The following is a 24,028-nucleotide window of genomic DNA, read 5'->3' as shown; positions in this document are numbered from 1 at the left end:
TCATTTCTGCCTACCTTTTTGCCAGTGTAGCAGAGCAAGGTGCAGAAAAGCCGCTACAGAAAATTAGCTATAATTTAGGTAATATCTCAAATGTCCTGTCAGTCACTTGATTATGTGATTGAAAGGAACATTTCATTTGGAGATTTGCAATTTTCTGGTCCTATTGACATTACACAGTTACGTTTCCTGTCATTTATCACATTGTGGAATACCAAGACAAATTTGCTTCTCCTTACATTTATCATATTACTGGGAAATACAGAGACAGATTTAGCCAATTGCTTTACACCAAATGATGCACCTTGTTAGCTGGTGACGTTCAGCATCTTTTCAAGAGAGATCTTCAGACAGATTCTGCACCAGGAGGATTTTCCCCTCATTTACTTTGAAATTGAGATTTTCGTGTTAACTACAGCACCACCTTCCGAAAGGAGGAGCTGAGGCCTATCTGCTTTTTGCAGCAGGTGCACCGAGTGAATTGAGAATGACGGTGCTGCAGAGGGACTCCCTTCTCCTTGGGAATCTGAAAGCAGTGGTGCCAAGATGGGGCATTTAGGCATGAGGCTAGGGAAGAGTGTTAAAAAGGTTTAAGTATTGACTGGCTATGATCATATTTAAAGCTACTCGAAAAATTGAGCTTTTATACTAAGATAACTTTATATTTAATTTAGGAAGCAAGCAAAGAGCCTATGGGGACTTGCACAAATAAAATTTTCTGCAGGCAGACAGGTTTTCTTCAACTCATGGACTGGCCTAGATTTTCCTTTTCTTTATAAAGATGGTATTAAAAATAATTTAGTCTCTTCCCCTTTGTTAAATAGTCTTTCAAGTAGTTTGTATGTACCTGCCTGCATCAGAAGCTTGTGCTTGTCAAAAATCTGTATTTTCCCAAGCCTCAGCCTAATTTTACAGAACCATACTATCTGGGGTTTGAGGAACCTACATTTTAAAGAAGCACTAGAGGTGATTTTGTTAGGCACTATACCGGTCGTTTACATCCTTGAATGCTCATTAGAATAACCCAGGGAGATTTTGGAACTTCTGATGCTCTGCTTATACTTTAGATAGATTAAATCAGAATCTTTTGGAGTAGAAATCAGATATCAGATTTTTTTTAACACCTTTATTGTGGTATAATTACTGTATAGTAGATTACACATATTTCAAATGTACAATTTGATGAATTTTGATAGATGTATACATGTATGAAACCATCACTGCAAGATAGCTAACATTTCCATCACTCCCCAAGAGGTGCAAATTTTGAACTCCCAGTTTATCCCTTCCCACTCCCTTTACCCTCTGGTAACCATAAGTTTGTTGTCTCTGTTTGTGAATCTGTTTCTGTTTTGTAGATAAGTTCATTTTGTCCTTTTTTTTTTAAGACTCCACATATAAATGATATGATATTTTTCTTTCTCTTTCTGGCTTCACTTAGAATGACAATCTCCAGAGTTTTTAATATTCTCCAGTTGATTCCAGTGTGCAGCCGTGCTTGAGAACCCCTGCACTGAACTGTGGGAAGGTCACTATTAAGAAGCAAGACATCTGAATTCCAGTTCTCACAGTAGCATACTAAGACTGATCTGGGTTCCTAGGACTGCCAGGGACTGACTTGGGGTCTGGAGAGGACCATGACATCTCTGGTACTATCTGTGGCCTGAGGATAATTGGTCTAATCCCCTGGGAAGATGGGGCTGGTCAGGACCAGGTTTCTGGGAGCAGAGCGGAAGCCAAGACAATGAGTGTCAGTGATGGGATGAGGAGGAATACCGCATCACGATCACGCAGCTGCCGCATTCCTTGGGCTGTCTGTGCTTAGGAATGTAGATGAATTCCACATTGCTTCTGCTGGTGAGTCTAGGGCCCCTCCATTACTACAGGCTCTATTCTCATTAGCCTAAGACTGAGAGCATTTGAGTGTTCCTACTGCAGGGAATCAGTGTCTCCAGCTGGGCTGAGCTGGGGATAAGTCAGAATGTATAGCTGCTGCCATTTGCCACCCTAAATCTGAGAATCCTTTCGTGGTTGCCCTTAGGTACCCCCCCTAAGCCCCAGAGCACTGGCACAAAGTCCGAAGACCTGACATCCAGTACACCTGCTGGATATCTATGTAGACATCTGGATGAGTGATACTGAACAAGCAGTTTATCCCTCTGAGCCTCAGTTTCTATCATTTAATGGAGTTGGCCTTGGGCTGGGAGGCAAATGAGTCCCTGTAATAATTAAAAATTGATATTAATTAAAAATAAGACATTTTCTTTTTCATTGTCCCTATTGCCTTTAGGGACTCTGCTACATTAATAAGTGATTTAATATGAATCCTTTATTCAACATTGTGCATTCCTTTTTTTTTTTCCCCTTAAATCTCCACTCAGATACATTCTATCTATGCTTTCAGGCTGAAGTCTTGGTTAATGCCAAATCAAGATCTTGGGACAAGCATGTAATTTTTGGTATCCGCCTAGACTGGACTGATCTCTGATCGGTTGTTTGCCTTTTCATTCATTCGGTAAACTTGAATCACAGTCCTTTGTCTCAGTTACTATGCTAGATTTGAGCAGTGGGGATGGAAGGCACTACTTGCTAGCAGATAGCTTAAAATATGGTGTGTGTATTGGAGGAATAAGCAGAGTCTAAAAAATTATTCCTTTATAAACTTGTTTGGAATGGACCATATAGAATAATGGCAAGCTTTATACTTTTCCAAGTGTTCTCACATATATGATCTCATTTAATCACTGAACACATCCAGGAGGGAGCATCATTTACCTGTAGGGAAAATCAAGGCTCAAAAGAAGTGAACAACTCCAGGTTCCGTTGTTAGTGAGTGGCAGGATCAGGGCTCACGCTCAGGACCCCTAATTCCTGGTCTGATGCATTTGCAACAGCCCCAGGGCTCAGCTGTCAAACACAACCAATCTCCCCACCCCTCACACACATATTCAGTTGTTGATGCTAATATTTAGTGGGTGATCATTACTGAGGGTTGAATGGAGAAGTTATTAGCAAGACATTCTGTACGTCTTGCTAGCTGGCATTCCAAAGGGGATCTTCCCAGAGCTGAGGATAACAGATCTGGGTTTCTCTTCCCTGAAGAGATGACATCCAGGTGGCATCAGCTGGGATCCAGCCAGGGTTTGTTCTGGCCATCTGGCCAGGTGTGTAAGGGTCATGATCCACAGCAACAGATCTTGGAACCATTGCCAGAGGTGAAGTATCAACTTCCTTTCTCTGAAGTACATTGCCTGCTAGTGAGGAAAAAGTAATTACTTGTCTCTTTTAATTGAATCCTAAACTTTAAAGTAGGGGTTTTGACTTAGGTTAACATGACACGGGCAAATTAAAAATTTTAACTTAAAAAAAGAAAAGGCAATGAACCTCAGTGCTTGGAATGTGGCAGGCTAAGTTCCTCAGGGCTAGAGCCAATTTTCAGAACTTCTGCACATGCTGGCTTTCTGCAGAACTGTCTTCAGCATGCCCTGCTTATAACCTTGATAATGTGAAAGGGTCCCATTATTGTCAGGCAGAAGATTATTTCAGCCAATTTCATACTGTGGGCTTCCCCTTCCCTGCTCCCCTGAATTTCCCATGCTTAAGTTTAGAGCTGGTTTTTAAAATTCATGTTTTTATATACTGCCTTTGGGTGATGATAATAATAACTAACATCTATAGATTGCTTCCTATGTATTGGGCATGGTTTTAAAAAAAAGTATATTAATTGATTTAAATCTTCAGAATTACTCTATGAGATAGGCATTATTTTCTCCATTCAGCAGCTGAGTTAACTGAGTCACAGAGTAATCTGCCTGAAGTCACAGAGCTACGAAGGTGGCAGAGCCAGGATTTGGACCCAGGTAGACTGGCTCTGGGGTCTTCATGTTGAACCTCTCAAGGTAGTGTCCAGTCATTGGGTGACTTCTATTGCTAAGGACCCACAGTGTAATCTGGTGGCCTGGATCAATCTGGGCTCCAGTTTTTGAAACTTTAATAATGACAGGCGGAAAAGTGCCTGGACTGAGTTTTATTTATTCTCTCCCAGTGTGGGATGCAAATGTCCTATACAGGATGTCATTTAAGACCAGATAACTCAGTCTGTGGGGAAGAATTTATTCCAGCCTATTTGGTGATTGTCTTACAGGGGTCTTCCTGCCATCACCCTTCTCGTATCTCTTGGTGGAGGTAGGACTTGATCTGAAAGAATGGAAATTCTCAGTACCAGGCAGCCCAAGGAGAGGTTAACACTGGGTCTTTAGCCGAGGATGAGAAAAAACTTCTCCAAGAACATTTTTCAGGTTGATGAGTGAGTTGCTTTTAGGAAAGAGTAGTGAGGGATTCCAGGATGAGTCTATACCTGTGTGGTGATTGTAAAATATTCTCTGTACGTGTTTTTCTCTTTATGCTGTTGGTGACTAAGGGGTAGGACCTGTGCCATACCTGGGATGAAATAAGCAGGAGATATGATTATCTTCTTGCCTGAGGCCAAAGTAATGGCAATGGCTGTGATCACTGACAGAGAACCACTTAGTTTGTGAAGCAGCCCCTTTCTGCAGGCACCGAAGGAGGGAAGCAGCAAGTGGCAGCCTGATGGGAGCAAGTGTCTGGAGCAACCAGCACCCCAGGTGGCCATGGTCATAGTGGTACTCTCTTGCTGAGTTCCTGTTCGACTGGAAGTAGCAAGGACAACCAGGACTGGGTCTAGAATGTTAGTGAACATCCTTAGGGATTCCTGAACCTATTAAGGGTGGAAGGCCCAGGGGGAGAATTGGACTTACTGCTAATTTAGAAACTGGGATCCCAGAATATTTTCTATTGATTTAAGGGTGACACTGTTTATTTCCCTAACTGGACGTGCAGGATACACAGGTCTTTGACCTGAGTGATATGGGACTGGCAGAAGTAGATGGATAGGGTGACTGGCCTTAGCTTTTTCAGGCACTGAGTTGGAACTCACTGACCATTGTAGGTATTGCTATAATTTATTTTGCATGAAATCTGCTGTCAGAGAATTAAGGGTCTTATTTTAAGAAGATTCCTGCAACAAAAAGGATTTTCTACATAAAAATACATTCTCTAAGAGGAATCATTTCTTGGTATTATCTTATCATTTGACAAATTTTACAGCATTATTATTATTCAAAAAAATAAACATGGTTGTAAAGCTCTGAAGGATTGCCTGTTGATGCTAGTTGAGGGAAGCATTTCAAAAAGTGAATAATTTCTTAGAACTTCTATTTCCTACCTGTGAAATGGTGGTGATAATATCCCCCTCATGAATTATTGGGAGTGTTCAATTTCAGTCTGATCTCCAACTGAAAAGAATTTTCATCCACAATTAGAAGAATATTGCAACATTTTAATTCTAGACAGAAGCCTTTGTAATTGGGTCTCATTTGCAACATCTCCATCCTCTTAAGTACTGTCTCTTTACCCTGACAATCCAAACTGGTTTAGTTAGACACAAAGATGTCTCTGAAGGCCACGGGACTATTAATGACAAGTCTTAATTAAATGACAAGTCCAATTTTGACAATACTGATTTACTTGCTGTGGGAAAAGTGCCAAACTTGGAGTGAATGTAATTGAATTCAAGTCTTACCTTGTTTATTCATCACCTACCAAATGGCCACGTGTGCATGCATGTGTGTATATGAGGATAAATACGCATACATTGAAAGCTATGCAAATATAGTACAACAGTACTTACGTAGGTCAATTTAGAGCATAATTTTCGTACATACTGCTGAGGATTTTATCCCACTGTTTCCACCTCAAACTGTGGGTGGCAGCAAAGACTTGGGAAATACCTTCTGTGCAATTCAAATGACTTTTTGAGGTATATTAATGACAAGGAAGTGATTGAATGACTGCAATAAGTACTAAATAAATTGGATCTTCATTTTGAACTATGATTATCATTACTTTGTCATTTCTTATCTCATTCTTGTGGCCAAAACTGGTTGAAAGAGGGCTGTAGTCTGGGAATCTCACTTTGATTATTTTGGGTCAATAACGTTTTCTTTTATTGGAGACCAACCTCCCTTCCCCCATGGAACCCCTTTTCTTTTGATGATGCCTTATTTCTTACATCTGACCAGGGTGGCTTTCAGCTTCCTTTGGAACCTCACAGTGTGTCCTAAAGCTAATGAACTTGTGTACTGAACTTGACCTAGACCTTGGGTACTTTGTGCACAGGTGTCCCCCCCTGATGCAGGCAGTGACCCGAGTCTTCATAGCCCGTAGGATCAGAGAACTCACGTGACTTGGTCCCCACCAGAGAAGGACAGGTGCATTGATTGGCCTTTGACTTGGCCTCCAGTTCCAGGACTGACATGAAATAGGCAAACTGGACATGAAAGCCCACTTTCTACCCACTAAGTGTTCCTCCCTGAGCCATGTGAGAGTAGGGAATTTCTTCATGAACGGTGGTGGGGTGAGGGAGAAGAGGGAAGAAGGAAGAGGCAAGGGTTGAGAAAAAAAGAAAAAACAGAAGAGAAGAGATTATATACCATTACCATTAATGTAAAATTGTGTCTCTGTATGCGACATATACACAAAGAAATTAGAAGAAACGATAAAGAATTAAGCTGTAAGGTTGCTTATGATCTGTTTGGTCAAAGAAGCAGATTGCATGTTAAGGGTATGAGTCTATTTAGGGAAAATCAAATGACTACAGCCATATATACACATGCTCAGATGCGTTTAGATGAAGATAAAGGTCTGAACAGATACACATTCGTGTTAATACTATGCTCTTTGGAACAAGGGGTGATAATTAGATGGAGGTGCTGGGAACATGATTAGCTCTTTATGGAACTTTGTATAGTCTCACCTTGTAAACACTATGGATTAGTTCTATCATTTGAAAGCCTCACACTAAAAAAAAACAAAACAAAACTCAGGTGACTCATGTGACATAATATGATGCATGCTTCCCTTCCTAGTCTAAGAACTTAAGAACAGGCTGACACGATGTCCTGGATGAAGATAAATTTTTCCTAAAAATCAAGTGAGTCATTGTGGGCTGATTCAAAGACCTTCAATTCCCTTGCTATCCATTATGCGTAAATTTTCTGGTTAGCTGTCCTTAATGATTACACATAATAAGGTATTTATCTATCATTTTGCTGTTTGTTTCTCCAGATGTAATGCTTTTGATCCTATGATTCCATGGAAGTATAATAGGCATTGCTAGGTCTGAAGCAGTCATGGCAAGGGCAAATAGGAGCTCATGGGAAACCATCATGACCTTGCAAATTTTGAACTCCTGTGAGACAAACTCCTTCTCTTCTTCCTTATCTCCCTCCCTTCCTTTATTTCTCAAATATTTATTAAGAACTTACTATGAACTGGACACTGTACTAGATCCTGGAGATAAAAGACTCTGCCTGGAGCTCCGCTGACCGACCATGTCTGGGGGTGTGACTAGAGTTCTGAGATCTCTGTCATAGTCTCATTAATGTTGCCCTCTGCAGCCAAGGCACTGAGGTCAGGATAACAGAGGTGGTGAGTCACCTGGAGAAGACACTGCTCCCCTAAAGGGTGAGGTGCAAACTAGACAGGATCACCTCTGTTATCCTGCATCCAAATCCATTATCTTATCACACTTTTTACTCCTAGGCTTTCATTAGATTACATATATCTAATAAATCAAAATTAAAAATTTATGTCCAGGCCTTTTTTGCTCTGGAATATTATTAGTGTCTATTATCAGCAGGCCAGCTGGCAGGAGCTCTGCTTGTTCCTTTACCAACCGACCTTTCATTTAATTCTCTGCTTCCCAGGTCAGGAGGTGAGTCTTAAAGATTATAAAGAAATTTGGTATTTGAGGACATTGCTTTGCCTTTGGAATCCACTAGCTTATACTAAACTAGTGCCCTTGAGTTTTCCATTTCTTCAGAGAACAATACTTCTGTACACTTGAAATTTTCTCTGCTGATGGAATTCAGGGAATAGAAAAAATGTAGCCTAGGCTACAAGGTTCAGGAAAGGCTATATGGAAGAGATTATCTTGGATTTGGCTTTGAGGATGGAAGGGTGTGGATTCCGGGCTACCTTAAATTATAACAGTATCTGTGACTTGTATCTAAAACCCTTGACGTGACTCTGGAAAGAGAAATTCCAGAGTAGTTATTCATTCCCTCCAGAAACTCACCATTGATAGGTCCCCAGAACTCAAGTGCTATTTTTGAGTGGGCTGCCAGAGCTTAGGTTTTGCCTGAGCAGGATGCTTTGTGTTCTGTGAAAGGTTCTATTGTGTGGGGCAGGGTTAGGAATCCTATAAGAGTACCAGGTAGCTAGAAACAGGGAGCTTGAGCTGACATTCAAATTTAGGCTACTTATCTTTCCATCCTTTCTTGTCCCCTTTCCAACTTGTTGTAGTTTGTAAATTAATACTGTGTCTATAAAAAGTAGAAACCCTGCATATTTTCCAGCCAGGAGTGATGTGATCGATGTTTTCTATGGAATTCCACAGTTAGTATTTCTAACGGGGTGGTGGAAGATGAGGGTGTTGGCCTGGCAGTGGGAAGGGAGAACACAGTAAAAGAGGCCAGGGAGGGACAGGAAGAATACAAACTCTTCTGGGAGAAAGTGTATTTTATTTTCCTCTTTCCAGATCTGTCACGATCATGGTCTCGGAGAGATTATCCTTCTTGAATAATGTTCTTTAATGCGCCTCTTGTAGTTCTTAGAAGAAAGATTATAGTTTCATTGAGCATTTATTTATTCCTAGTTGAGATGCAGATTTAGGTCTGCATCTCAGGCTCGCCCCTTGGGTATGTGCACACTGAGTACAAAGGCGGAGGATTAGCTACATTATTTAAATTTTGGTTTCTCTCTCTGCTAAGTGCATAAAGTTGAATTTGCACAAGTATCTGTATTTGATGCATTTGCCCTTTAATCAGTTACAGTGTGGTCATTGTTTCAAGTTTTGGAGGTCATTTACCCCTTTGAGAATTTGTGGAAAGCTGTGTAACTTTTTCTGAGAAAAATGCACTTACGTGTCTACATAAACAAAATCTGGTGTATAATTTAAGGGTATCCATAGCCCATTTATAGACTCCCAGGCTGAGAGTGGTGTCATGTCAAAAGAGGGAAAGCTTTCCATTTGGCTCAGAGAGAGTGCAGAGAGCAGACAGAGTGTCTCAGCAATGACAGATGCTGAAGCAGTGGAGAAATAGGGCTTAAAGCATGTTGGCAGCTCAGAAGACCCAAGAGGGAGTGCGGTGCCAGGGACCACAAGTGCTGGGGAACCTGAAACCCGGGAAGTCTGGACAAATGTGACAAAGCAGAGACCCCATTTCTGCAATCAGAACCAAACCAAACAAAGACTGCTGTACCTATCTTTCACCAGGTTCATTTTTTACAACCACAGGTGTACTGCTCTGACACATGGGGGAAGAAAGACCATGGAAGGATTTCCCTGGCACTTGGGCGACAGTGAAATGAGAAGGAAGGAGTTGTCTGGGCCCCAGTAAAACTGAGTGAAGCTTGAGCAGAGTACCTCTTGGATTGTAACCGGGGTACCAGGGTCCTTGATATTTTCTTGTGCGTGGCTTTACCTCAGCTCCAGGTATCATTCCATCTCGGTTGTGAAGAGAATCACAGCTATTTCTTATTTCTTACTTTGTTTTAAAGTTTTGTTTATAAGATTAAAAAAATGTATGTGTTCCTTAATTTAATTTCAAGATAAGAGGTATTAACATTGCTAAATAAAGACTAAAACATTCCAAAAGGAAGTTGCCAGAGGAGACAGGGAAATATCCCAGGACTCATCTGAACATTTTTTTAAGAGTGAGAGTAACCAGTAGTAATATCCCTATAGAAAACTATTTGAGTCTACTCTTCTGTAACATTAAATCATATAGTCTGCTTTCCTTATTCTAGATAAGAGTTGCCAACCCCTGTCTGTAGGCCAAATCTGGTTAAGTAACTGTGACGCAGACTGTCACAACCCACAAAGGCTAAAATATTTACTCTCTGACCCTTTACAGAAGTTCTTCAGCACCTGTTCTAGATGATCAAGCAACTTTCTAATATTTTGACTTTTCATACAAGGGTAGAATGTACTGGCTAGGTCAGTGCAAATGTCCCGTCTGCTTGATAGCTATGTTTCTTACTGTAAAACTGTAAGTTTCCATTCTGGTTGTGTCCGACAGTTTCTTGGGTGCTTTGTTAGCCTGAGTTGATAACTTGAGTCTCACCTTCTCTGAAACACTAACAACTAAGTTTTTGAGCATGAAGTTGAGGACAAGACCAAGGCCTGAGATGAATTCATTAATCCCATGTCTCTCCTTGGTGACCTATGAAGAGATGGCTGCTCTCTGGGAATTGCTGGCCTTGCCCCTTAAAGGGCTACAGTTACCTTTTCACCTGCTTGCTTTAGCAGTCTAGACCAAGCTGAAGAGTTTGAATTGATATATTTAGCCCGCTCCTCTTTTGTAATCTCTCTCCTTCCTTTTGAAAATACTTAAATGTAGCCAGCATCTTTTGCAGTCATTCAGATCAGTGCTAGATTACAATAGTACAGTCGATCTGGGATACTCCAAGTAGGGCATGTAATTACTTTTCAATTCATTCAGCCCTATGTTTCCCTAAACCTCCTCCACTGGTTTAATATGGATTTGAGGACAGGTATTCCTTTGATCACAATTAACTGAATAACTATGGGATATTTACATGGAGCTTCTAAAATATTTATGTACATACTACTAATGGCACCTAGCAGTTTACTTATTGCATTTAAAAATTTGAGCAATGTATTATTATACATGACTGGTCAGAAATCCATAATGTATGACCCTCCTCTGGTGCACTCTTGATCGTGTGCATGTGTGGCTCTCCAGTATCTTAAGGTTGTCCCTGGGAACTGCTGCCCTCCATTGCATACATAAACATTTCCCAGTCACATGGCCTTCTGTGGGTGGTACGGCTTTTTCTGAAGAGCTCAGAACAGTTCACAGGCAAGAGCCCATCAGTTCCTGCAAAATGCTGGGGAATGTGTTAGAGGCAGATGCTGTCACCTGGATTTTACTGCTCAGGGGCTAGAGACACAAACCATTTGAATGGGAAACATCAAGTGCATGGCTTCTCAGCACAGTGGGACAGAGGATGAAAGGCTGATCCCCAGCACTAGATCAATCAACCAACCAATTAGTATTTACTGAGTGCGTATTATTGATTCAGCATGGGACTAGTTACTGTGTCAGCCCATTGTATGTCTTGCTTATGTGATTTGGGGGTTCTTCCATCTTGAAAAAAGTATTATCTTGTCAGTGAATTTTCTTGTGAGTCTGCTATAAGTTGTGAGAAATAAGCAGGAACGCATTATCGTATGAAGAAGATGCATGGGAGGGAATACAGAATCACCTTTTGAAGACAAGTATCCTGCCAATGTGATGATGCTCTAGATTTCTTACTCTATTCCCAAGACTGTTTTTAGGGTAATGAATTAAAAAATAGCAATGTTCTAAATAATAAAATAAGTTATGATGTTTAACAAAATTCTGTGTATTTAGGTTTTTCTCATCCGGTCAATTCTCTTATGACTCTGTAAATACCCAAAGCGTGACCACAGCTTGCTGCAGTCATGATGATGTTACCAGTAGATGGAGCCGGTGTCCAGGTTCCTGTCCCGTCCCAGAAAGAATTCAGAGACAAGATGCAGAGGTTAAGAAAGTAAAGTGAAGATTTATTAAAGGACAGATAGCACACTCTCAAGGGGAGAGAGGGCAGGCTTAGGTGAGCAGCTGCCCTGAGTTTCTTTGGCAAATTGGTTACACAGAGTGTGAAAATGAGTAGGCAGGATATTCACTGGGGAGAGAAGGGTTTGGGGTCATATTCCCTGAATTTCATCCCAAATCCACCTTCCCAAAGGGAGGAGGGATTTTTGTCTTTATTTAGCCTGGATTGGAAGTGTCATTGGCGTCTGTACATGATGTCTACTTCTAATCTGCAAGGCTAATTTTATTGAAATGAGGGCATAATGAGCAAAAGGTTACATTAGGACATGAGATTCTTGCCTTTTCCCACCTTTCTTTGTCAGCTTTTAGGCCACTTGTCACCTCAAAAGTAGTGATTGCTTATCGGCCCAGAGTTTCCTGCTTTTCTTTCTCTGCCCAGGGACCCCTGGTGATTACACGATGTATCGTTTCCTATATTTGACCAGTGCCCCTCCTTTCTGCCCAATTCCTGCCATTTGTCCTGCGTCCCCCTTTCTCTGCTCATATCTAGCTATCTGCCTGCTCTAACAATGGGAAGGCTTTTTTGGTGCATTTTAAAGGCAACTGGAAATTACACAACTTGAACTATTTTGTTGAACAGATAATATGTCTTGAGCCTAGAGGATTTTGATATAGTATCATTTGACTTCTAGCACCATCTTAAAAAGGATACTTTAAAGCACAGCATAAAGATGAAGCCTATTAGAATATATAAATCACAGAATTGTGTGACTACTTGAAAATTATCCCATCTATTTTTATAAATGGGAAACTGAGGACCAGAGACATGAAATGTCTTGGCCCAGACATAACAGCTAGAGGGGGAGCTATGGGGAGAAATCCAGGTATCCTAACTCTCAGTCCAGTTCTCTTTCCACTTCTTTTGAACTTTAACCCTTGGTAGAGAAAACAGAGCAATCAAGGTGATGACAACTTTCCTTAGTTATCAGGTTCATTAGTAAGCTTTGGGAAATAACTACTTTAAAGAAAACATGTATTTCTTTCACTCACATGGGTGTTCTTAATTCAGTAGCATCAATGTTCTTAGAGTTTGTGTTTTGGTGCTTTGTGCTTGAGGGAGAGCCAGAATTCCCTGCTGCCAAACTCTCAAAAAAAAAAAAAAAAAAAAAAAGGAAAGAAAAAGAAAATCTATAGCTGTTAGCTGGAACGTGGGATGCTGCATTAGCAGGCAATACCAACTGCTTAATGAGGTCCCCTTGTACAGTGTGATCAATAGAGAGTTCGGGGTGGGGCACAATATCTCCTCCCAAACTCACCCACTCTCTAGACAAATGCGGAGGGCATGGTGGGCAGTCAAAGAAGCAGGGTGAATTAGTGTCAGGGAACATCTTTTATTCATGAGAATAATACATCAGAGGGAACTGAGCATGGCTTAGTTTTGTCACAAGAATAAAATCAGAAACACTGGAAAGTTGGCACTTTGTCAAAATGCCATTTATAGATTGCCGTGCATACAGTACAGTTTGTTTAAAACTGTCTGGTTTACTTATGAGTTTGTTTACGAACTTCCGTGAGTACACATCTATGGAAACTCCTCAAAATGAGGGATGTGGCAATTTAGCTTTTCTTTTTTTATAGGTGGGAAGACTGGATCATGATTTTTAAATTTCCCAAAGTAGGGGTAACTATGTAACTATGGAGAGCATGGCTATTGTTGGGCTGAGGCTCTCCTAGCATTTAGTAAGGGACTTGTATCAGTGAGTAGTGGTGGAAGTCTTTCTAGATGGCTGAATGATAGTTCCAGAAGCATCCTCACTCTTGTCAGGTAGTGGCCTGGATGTTAGATAGACTGTAGTATATTTCTAGGAGACCATCCTGGCTCAATAATTCACAGCCATGGCAGAGGAGCTTAAGGAGACGTGGACTCCATTCCTAATTTTACCATTCATGTTTCTACAACCCCATTTTCCTCCTCTTTGAAATGATAGTAATAATACTGTTCTCACATGGCTGCTATGAGGAAGAAATAACATACTAATTCTTGTCAACATGACTTACCATAGAAATGCTCTTCCATGCTAAGTCCTTTTAAGATCAGTAAAGAAGGGGTCCTGGTACCATTGGTCACCCTTCTTCTTTGGTGGTAAGAGGTCAATTGCTAAATATTTGTCAGTAATTGTCTCATTTCCTCATGTGTAAAGTGGAAGCATAGTGGAGTTGTGTCATATTTAGTATAACTTTGTAGAGAGAAAGAGGGAGGAAAAGTAGGGAAGAAAATCCCCTGCTTCCACTGACATCCTTACTCAGTGAACATAATGCTGGGTTACACTTACTGAAAGATGGTGTGCTGGTCTTCAGCAAAGTGTCTTCTTCAAGTGTGTCTTCGAAGGTAATTTTGACTATGGGTGACTTTGTCTTCTCCTCTGATTTTAGCTTAGCATCTAAATCCCCAGAAGAAAACTCTAGTGTAAACGTCTCCCAGGCTGCCAGGGGTATTGTAAGGATCAGCTGAGATAATAGGTATGAAAGAGCTATGAGAACGTTAAAGCTGAAGATAAATACAAGATGCTGTTAATAATGATTTCTTGATTATAACTTCTTTGAGACACTGGGTGTATGGATTAAGGTGGAATGATTTGTGTCTACTTTCTAGGGTTTGATTTGCCACCCAAGACCATCAGAATCCGCAATGAAAAGGATTACGGGAGATCTTTAGGGAGAATAGCCACCTTGCCTTCAGGTGGTCATGTCTCTGTTGTTATAGGACTGGGATTACAGTAACCTGTATAGGATTCTGATTAAGGGCCTGGAATGGAGCCTGGAAATATATGAGTGTGTGTGTGTGCTTAAATGAACATCAAAAGAAGAAAATACAGTCCTTGTATGAAATTCTGAGAATTACTTTCTCTTTTAGTGTTGATGTCCCATTCCAATTCTAGTGCAGGAATGTCTGTCTTTTTTCAGTTTTACTGAGGCATAATTGACAAATAAAGCTGTAATTTATTCAAAGAGTACATCGTGATGATGTGATACATGTATACATGGATACATCACAGAAGGATTCCTCTTACCTAGTTAATTAGCACATCCATCACCTCACATATTTATCCTTTTATTTTGGTGAGAACATTTAAGTTTTACTTTCTTAGCAGTTTTCAACTATACAATATAGTATTATCAATTACAATCACCATATTGTACATTAGATCCTCAGATCTTATTTTATAGCTCAACATTTGTACCCTTTTACCAACCTCTCCCCAGCTCCCCAGCTCCCCAGCCTCTGGCAACCACTTTTGTACTCTCTGGACCTTGAGGGCATTTGCTAAGTGAAATAAGCCAGATACAGAAAGACAGTATCTTTTCCAATGATTTATCCCAAAGCCCAAGAGAATAGTAAGTTTATTTTGCCATTTATTATATTTAAATAAACATAAATTTATTATTTATTTAATTTATTTTTATTAATTATTTTATCTATTCATTTATTTTACCATATATTGTATTTAAATAAACATAAACTTAATATAATATAAATATAAATTTAGTAATAATAAAATATAATAATATAATAAATATAAATTATTTATAAGTGAATAAATATATAAAATAACCCACATACAAATTTCTAGGTCTCAGTGATTTTTGGTAAGGAGTTTGCAACCTATTTGACAAATATCAGAAAATTATTTGCCAACTTTGGAACTTTTAGTGGTTATTTGAAAGGTCTTTAAAAATGAATGCAAAACAAAAATTAAAATAAGAGGAAGGAAGCAAGGGAATAGATATCAGCTGGTGAAAAAATGCTGAGTGACTAATATTAATACATCACTAACATATGGCAGACACTGTGATGGTCTCATATACATTATCTCATCCTTACACTGATCCTACAATTTAGATATCATTCAGTTTGTAAAATGGAAAAATGAGGGCTGCTGAGGTTTAAGTGTCTTGCCCTAGAAACAATTTGAAATTCTAGGCATAAGACAAAATCCAAGATTTGTTTAACTCTGAGCCTTTGCTTTTTTCCACTATGTATTCCTGCCTCTCCAAGGTAGAAAGTTAGCACCTGGGTAATGTAATCCATAAGATAGAGTGAGTTCCAAAAACCTCACCCTTTGTGTATAAATCTTAATTATCCATCTATGTTGTAAACTCCTTAAGACAGGGATCAATAGGTTCAAGTGCTTCCCGGGAAAATATTTTATATAAACTTGATGAATTAAAAAATATACTTCCATAAAAAACTGAGTTTGCAGGAGCTGCACTGAGGCATTCCACCAATAAAATAAAATGGAATTAATGGTGCTCTGTTACAGAGTCAAAAGTTGAGTTGTCATTTGCAGATCTGTATACTTGAGATTGTATGTTTTATTACATGTATATTATAAATAAATTAATAAATAACTAGTAAAGAAAAAATACAAAACAAAATTGCAGTGGTACTTTCTCGGAGATGAGCAGGCTAATGAGAGAAGTAATCATTTGGATTTAGATGATTTTGGAATTTCCTTATTTTTTATGTAAACCCTTCCCTAAATCTTCAGCACTCTGTTAATTCTGGGATTTAACAATTATAGGTCACTTTCAGGGCTGGTGTTTTTTAAGGAGTTTGACTAAATTTTTGGCTACTAAGTTAGGCTATTTACCAACTTCAGCCTTTCCTATTGAAAGGTGTTATCTGTGACTCTTCCTTGGTGTAATTTTTTTTCCTGGACAATTTCTTGGAAACAAAATGAATTTTCAGAATGATTTGAGCCTGACTGAGATTTTAGTTTTAATAATATTGACTTCGTAAAAACCAAACAGAACCCAAAACAAAACCTGTAGGAGCAGGTACTGTACTTCAGAGCCATTGGAGAACTGAGCATAGTGACAGGAGTGCATCCAATGATGGAAATAGTGGATTAATGGATTAATCATTGATCTAATGATGGAAATGGAGAGGGACTGAAGTCACATTGTGAGATAAGAGTAAAGGGGGTAGCAAACACAGGCCAGGAACCCAGCCAAAAGTAGGAAGCAGTGTTAGAAGCAACCATTAAACAGGAGCCAAGCTGTGAAATCAGAGTTCTGGGATATGCTAGAACTCAGTCAGCAATCTAATGAACTTCATGGTAGGAAAAAGCTAGGTCCACACCCTCATTCTTCTTCTTGCTAGCTGTGTGACTATGATTGAATTACTCAACCTCTCTGATCCTCAAATTCCCTATCTGTAAATTATGTTAGTTATGAGGTGCATGAGAGATGCTGGCATAATTATTATTCATATCAATATTACCATGTGGTTTTCTGCCTCTCCTAATTGGAGACATTGACCAGTTGGCCTGGGCACATGGGTGAGGCCAGCCTGAGAGAAATACAAGGATTTACAGTTCACTCTGTTCTTCTTAAGTTGGTTATCTCATGACTACGATGCCCCATCTGTCAAACCCTGGCAGGATCCGTCACATTTGTGAAGCTTCTGTTACCTCACTCAATTTGTCTTCATTTCCTCTGTATCAACACCAGCATTATTTTCTCATTAATGGGGCATTTGCTTAGGAATTAGTTTCCAGAGGAATTTAGCCACTAATCCCTTTTATGATAGCGAAATCACTAAGAAGCGCCCTGTGTCAGTTAGGGTCTCAGCAGGCAACAGATGGTACACTCAAATTGGATAATTTGTGGAGAGTTTAATAAAGGAATTATTTAGAAAAGTGGGGCCAGGATGTTGAGACAGTACTAGGGGTAATGCCGAACCTGGGGCTAGTAACTGCCAGTACTCTCCTCACCCTAACCTAGAAAAGGTTATCGTTTGAAAAGGTAATCAGTAACTAGAGACTGAGAGCTTCCTGGCAGGAGCTATGGTTTCTGGAAGACTAAGACCATCTGTGGCAACCTTGGAGGGAAGGAGCCGAAGGGAGCAGGTAGTCCAGCCACATCCTCTTTCCTCTCTCCGGTTTCTTGTGCTCCGCCTTGGCCACATCCAGTGGAAAGCTATAGTCAAGGGAGCCCAATGGTTGAGTCTACACAGGTCAGTGTCCCAGGGCACAGAGAAGGGTGGAGAATATATCTGGAGAGACAAACAAAGATACCCTGCTCCCTCTCTTAGAGGCTCTCAGCTCCAAGTATAGCTATAGTAAGTGCGTTGAGGTATTTCATGTGATGTATTGAAAGCTATGCAAGATAGTCGTTACAAAAATAGATGTATTGAATCGTGAGCCACCTTACAGAACGTCATGACACTGATTTAGAGGCAGACAGATCAGGGTTCTTCTCTGGCTCCACCAACATGCCTTATTATCTCTTATGTGCTCTTGAGCAAGTCACAAATTCTCTAAGTGTCTTCACTTGTAAAATGGGGGTAAAGACACCTATATCACAGAGTTGTCACAAAGATTAAGTGAAGCAATGTAAGTGAAAATATTTTGTAAATCATAAAATGGTATAAATATGTTGTAGTTCATACAATTTCATTTTTATTCCAGGTGGCCATACTGTATACTTACATTATAAAAGAGTATGTAGAGGGACTATGCTTGCTGCCCCTCTATTCTCAAAGAATTATGCTTTATTCTAGGTGAAAAATTACAATTCTAGTGAGCAAAAACTAAGACAGTTTGAAATCTACGTAGTGTTCTATTAAAATACGACTTTAATTCTCATTGGGCAGCCTTGTATGGCATTTGTAAAAATGTCTGTAAGATAATGGCTGTAAATGGTTTATGACTTTTAAGAAATCTAATATAGTAACTTCGTATCTCAGTGTAATGAAAAAAGTGGTGTTTTGGGGATATATCATTCCTCATTGAAATGCATTATTATTTCCCACTAGCATAAATCTCATAACTGGAGATCGTTTGTCAGCTCATTTCTTAAAGGAGAGACTATGAATGAATAGACTCCATGAGGCTGTTCTCCAGTAGCCCTCCCAGCTCAGAAGGGTCCAAGCATGGATGAAAATAGAGCCTAACCCAGAGTAGCCCAGGTGCAGGGGCCTTTTGAAGAGATACCACACAAATCATTTTCCCTACTGTACTAACCTCCTACACCTCACTCTCACCTGGCCATTCCATTGAACTCTCCTTGCTCCAAATGTGCTCTAGGTGCCTGTGATATTTATTAAATTATTAAAACATGTGTGGCTTGATTTTCCAAAGAGAAGCTTCCTTCATAACAGAACACTGAAAATGAAGCCAACACATGAATTCCAAATAAGGGATTATAAATGCTCAGAGTATTATGGGCCTCAATGAAGTGGAGGCAACCAAGTAGGAGACAAAAGAGGAGCAGTTAAACTTCTGATTAGTTAAAATGTGGATACTGCTGAGACCCCTATACAAAGGGGGAAGTATCCTAGGGAACTCAACTAACTTGGCTACTAGAACAGAAGACGGGCTCAGTCCTAAAGCCTAGATCCTTTAGTACATTGTTGAGTAGTGAAGTTCTCAACCTTTGCAAAAAGTTTCCTTCCACGCTGACATGTATCTTATGTGATACTTACATGCTCAATACATTCCATAGGCATAGCCATGATCTTATGGCAATTTACAGTTAATATTATCTCTTTCTCTTCTCAAGTTGGAATACAAAGGGAAGGCACATTATTACAGTGATAACCATGAATCTATTCCTATATGTAAATATTAATATGTGATGTGAGCATCCAAAAATATGTTGGTTATATCTTCAAACTCTTTCCAGAATCTAAACATGCTTCTCCACCTCTGCAGCTATCACCTTGGTCAGGCCTGCCACCATATCTCACTTGGGTTATTGCAAGAACCTTGGAAGTAATCTTCCTGCTGCTACTCCCTTTTTCACCTCCAGTTCATTCTCAATATAGCAGCCAGGGTGATCCTTTGAAAATGGAAGTCAGATCCTGTCACTCCTTTGCACAAAACCTACACTGGCTCCTCATTTCAGAGTAAAAGTCATAATTACAGTGATCTAAGATGCCTTCAGGGATCCACCCTTTTGTCATATCTCACCCCCTGCTGCCCTCCCACCCACTCTGCTTCACCATGGAGTCAGTCTCCTTCCTGTTCTTAAGATACATTAGAGACACTCACCTTAGGGCCTTTGTGCCAGCAGTTCCTCTCGTCTGGAGGAGTCTTTCACCAGATTTTTTAATAGGTAACTTCCATACTTTTTCCCCAGTCTTTAATGGTCACTTTTTCCTCCAGGTTATTCTATTTAAAATGGCAACTCATTCCATCCCCATACGCCAGTTCCTGATCCTTCTCATCCTGTTTTCTACCCGTTACCATAGTATGTATCACTTAACATACTACAAGATTTTATTTATTACATTTGTTATCTTATAGTATGAGCTCCATCAGGGCAGGCATTTTTGTTTATTTGGTTTATGGTGTATCTCAAGCAGAGAGAGTAATGCCTGGTATATGACAAGCAATACATAAATATTATTGATTGAAAAGAATTTGTTAATTCATTCAACAGCCATTAATCGAATATCTACTCTGGACTTGGCTAGTCCCACCACTAGTGCGAGGTACTCAGTTAAGTATGGTAAGTCAGATATGGCTCAGCTCTCTGGCAGCTTAGAGCCTGGTGGTGAATCAGAGACATTAACCCAAACACCAGAGCCGTGGGTGCTCCTGCTCACTATTGTGCTCATATTTGAGGAGACTGTCAATCTAAGATTTCCAAGACACTAGTCAGGTATTATTGTTGTCAAAGCAAAAAAAGAAAAAAAAAAAAAAGTCTGGACGTTAGTAAAGGAAGACTATTAAAGGGGACTGTTACAATAAGAAGAAACTCAAAGCCCCAGCCAGATAAGTCCCAGGGAAGGGGTAGGTGAGTTAAGTTTTCATGTGCAGAGACTAGGGGAAGGTGACTATGAAAAGAGGAAGGGGGGTGGTGCTAAAAACTGCCAGGGAGGGTCTTAAAATTTAACAAACTGCTCAGATATCAGAACGGGAAAGTCATGGCAGGAAATGTTGCGATCAGGCATATGGGATATTTTGTGGGTCTGAGATGAGCACAGGAGTGACAGAGTGGGAGTTCTGGGCCTGGCTGTGCTTGGCAAACCAGCCTGAAGTCATGTCAGTCACAAGCTTGATTAGCCTTGTCACTGTTCATAAGCAAAAGTTAAGATTTAACCATAAAGCAATTGATGGCTTATGTTTACTTTTTTAATATACTTGTTCCCTTTGGGGGTTATATATTGCTGCTGTATTAAGAGTGATGCATTAAGGTGACCAGAAGCAGTAAAAATACTAGTTTAGCTATTATATCTATTGACCACAATGTTACCAACCATAACAAAGTCCCTTTAAATGGTGTTGGAAGATGTCAAGTGTACACTGTGTGGCTAGTGGTGTGCATAGTGATAACAAAAGGCATTCCCTGGAATTCGGTAGTGGAACTGGAGTCTGGAAACCATCAGGGGAGTCCTTTAGCTATTCAAAATGGCCTCAGTTTTTACCACCCAGTAATGTTATGTGCTTGTAACAAACTCCATGCCTTTAACTAAACATTGTCACCAAAGCAGTAGTACCAGGTCTCTGTTGTTAAGCATGTTTTATTGAGGGGTATACTGTCCATATAAATACTGTAGGCGAAAGATGAGAAAACATCAATTAATATTAAAAAAAAATCTGTTCAATGACAGCTCTTTTGGAGCACGTTAAGTGTACTATAACCTGCTACCAAAGAAGCATGTTTTTATAGTGAAAAATACTTCTCACAGGAGGCCTTCAAAGAAACCATAGTATCTTAGATTTTATTTGGGAGAGTCAGTAGCTGTTCCCAACTCTAATCACACATGCTTCAGCCTCCTGTAAGTACATCTGGCATTTAGACTGTGAAATACCCTACTGGGTCTTGAATTCTCTGACTGAGTTACTAATAAATTCACTGAAATGCGTACCAGCCTTTAAAATAAGTCCATAAAAAATGTGTCTCCATCCAGAGTTATATAATTGTTCTGGTTGGAAGAGTACTGGGCTAGGAGGCAGGGAGGAAAGCAGGAATCAGGGCAGGCACAGGAATGAGAGTTAACATTTGATGCGTTTTTTAATGTCCCTGTCACTGGGCTCACTGTGTTACAGACAACACATCATTTACTTCCCACAACCACCTTGTGACTGTTTAGTGTCCCTATTTTGTAGATAAACAAATAGAGATTCAGAAAGGTTAGTTAACCTCTCTCAGTCACACAGCTAGAAAAGGTAAGATGTGGGTTTTATACCAAGCCTGTCTGATTCGAGTCCATGCTTTGCCCAATTCCAGCTTCAGTGCTGTCATTTGCTGTATGATTGTGAGCAAATCACATGGTTGCTTTGATTCTCTGTTTTCTCTATTGTAAAATGGAAATAATACTACCAGTCAAGTCCACTTCACAAGAGTGATGTTAAATTAAATCTGTACGAAAGTGCAATGAAAAAGAGTTAAGAGCTTTACAAATGCAAGTCATTGTTATGGAATTGAATGAAATTAACATGATCTTACTTGCCTGGAATACATTTGCTGCTGCTGTTTGGTTAAGGCACACTATTAGAGATATATTCCTGAAGGAGCAGACCCAGGAACACACGCTAAGCACAGGGACAGAGAGTCCACATGCTTGTTACATGCATGAAAAGTACAATGCATCTATGATCCACTAACTGAAACTGTTTCCAAATTAATGGAAGTATATTTAGGGTAATTTCTTCTCCTTTTTTCCCCTGTCATTTCATTTTTTGGAGGAAGGTATTTATGACCTGCAGCAAGTTACTTGCTCTCTCTGCACTTGCCTGTCTTTATCAGTAAAATGGTAATAATGATACCTACCTCAGAGTTTATCCATTCATTTATTCCACAGATATGCTAAATGTCTACTATGTGCTTGCCATTGTTTTAGATGCTGGGAATGCAGCAGTGAACAAAACAGACACAAATCTTTACTGCTTATATTCTACTGATGAATAAAAACAATAAATAAGAAAAATAAGTAGAATAGAGACCATCTTAGATGCTACTAAAGAGAAAAATAAAGCAGGAAAGGGAAAAAAATTATTAGGGATGGGAGGAATGATTTGCATTTTTAGACTCAGAAGTCACTGCTGGAAAGTGACAATTTAGTGAAGACTAAAGACCAAAATAACCAAGACAGGGAGTCATGAAGCTATCCTGAGATAAAAAGCCTTCCTCATGTGTTTCGTGTGTGAGTGTGGTGTGTACCGGAGAATCACAAATGAAATCTATCACTCATAGCAGGTACTTAATACCTATTTGTTAACTATAAAAGAACAAAAATATTATGTGTCTGTAGGTTGCAAGGGGGAATTATGAATTCAGAAAGAATGGTTTCGTAAATAAAAATGCAAAGCAAACCAAATGAAAGCACCATTCACCTCAAACTTGTAACATTGAGAGTGTTAAGAAATCTCATTGAAATGTCTGTCAATCAGTTGCCAAGAGCCAGCCTCACCCTCTCACATGCCTGAAGACTTTTGCTGGCTTAGTTATTGCTCATTTGCAAACTAGAATTCAAAATGGCCTTGGGTAAATTTTATGACCTACAGATCCATTAGAGGTACTAAGAGGAGATAGCTTTTAAGGTTGATGTCAAAGAGGACACTGATCCCTCCCTCAGTCCTTCCTGTGTAGTTGCCTCTATAATAAGATATTGAGCTTAATGAACCGTAGATCTGACCAGCTCTAGCATTCCTGTGATTCTTTACAGTGACTTAGTGTGACTTTTTACTAGACTCTGAGATAGCAAATAGGTTTTAGCTCTTGTTCCAACTCTGGTTGATTGGCAGTGACTGACTGGGGCACTGTCCTAATGAATGCTGAATCCTGTCTGGGCTTATTGGGAAAGAGGACAGTGAAGGTTAATTTTATATGTCAACTTGACTGGATAGTTGGGTTTCTGGATATTTGGGCAAATATAATTCTGGATGTTTCTGTGAGGGTGTTTTTGAATGAGATTAATATTTAAACTGGCAGACTGAGTAAAGTAAATTGTCTTCCCTAATGTGAGTGGGCTCCATCCAATTAGTTGAAGGCCTGAATAGAACAAAAAGGCTGACCATCCCCTGGGTAAGAGAGAATTCCACCTGCCTGATTGCCTTTGAACTGGAACATCAGCTTTTTCCTGCTTTTAGACTCAAACGAAACATTGGCTTTAGACTCAAACAAAAACTGGGCCTGGAGATTAGTACTGGAACTACACCATCACCTCTCCTAATTCTCAGGCCTTTGGGCTTGGACTGGGACTAAACCATTGGCTCTCCTGGGTCTCACCCTGTGATCTTGGGACTTCTTGCCGCCATAATTGTGTGAGCCAATTCCTTATAATACATCTCTTTATACATACATATCTCTTGTTGGTTCCTCTGGAGAAC

The sequence above is a fragment of the Camelus dromedarius genome, chromosome 8 (genome assembly GCF_036321535.1).
Source record: "Camelus dromedarius isolate mCamDro1 chromosome 8, mCamDro1.pat, whole genome shotgun sequence".
In the NCBI taxonomy this organism is placed as follows: domain Eukaryota; kingdom Metazoa; phylum Chordata; class Mammalia; order Artiodactyla; family Camelidae; genus Camelus; species Camelus dromedarius.
The sequence above is the reverse complement of the archived record's forward strand: the minus strand, read 5'-3'. Positions refer to the sequence as shown.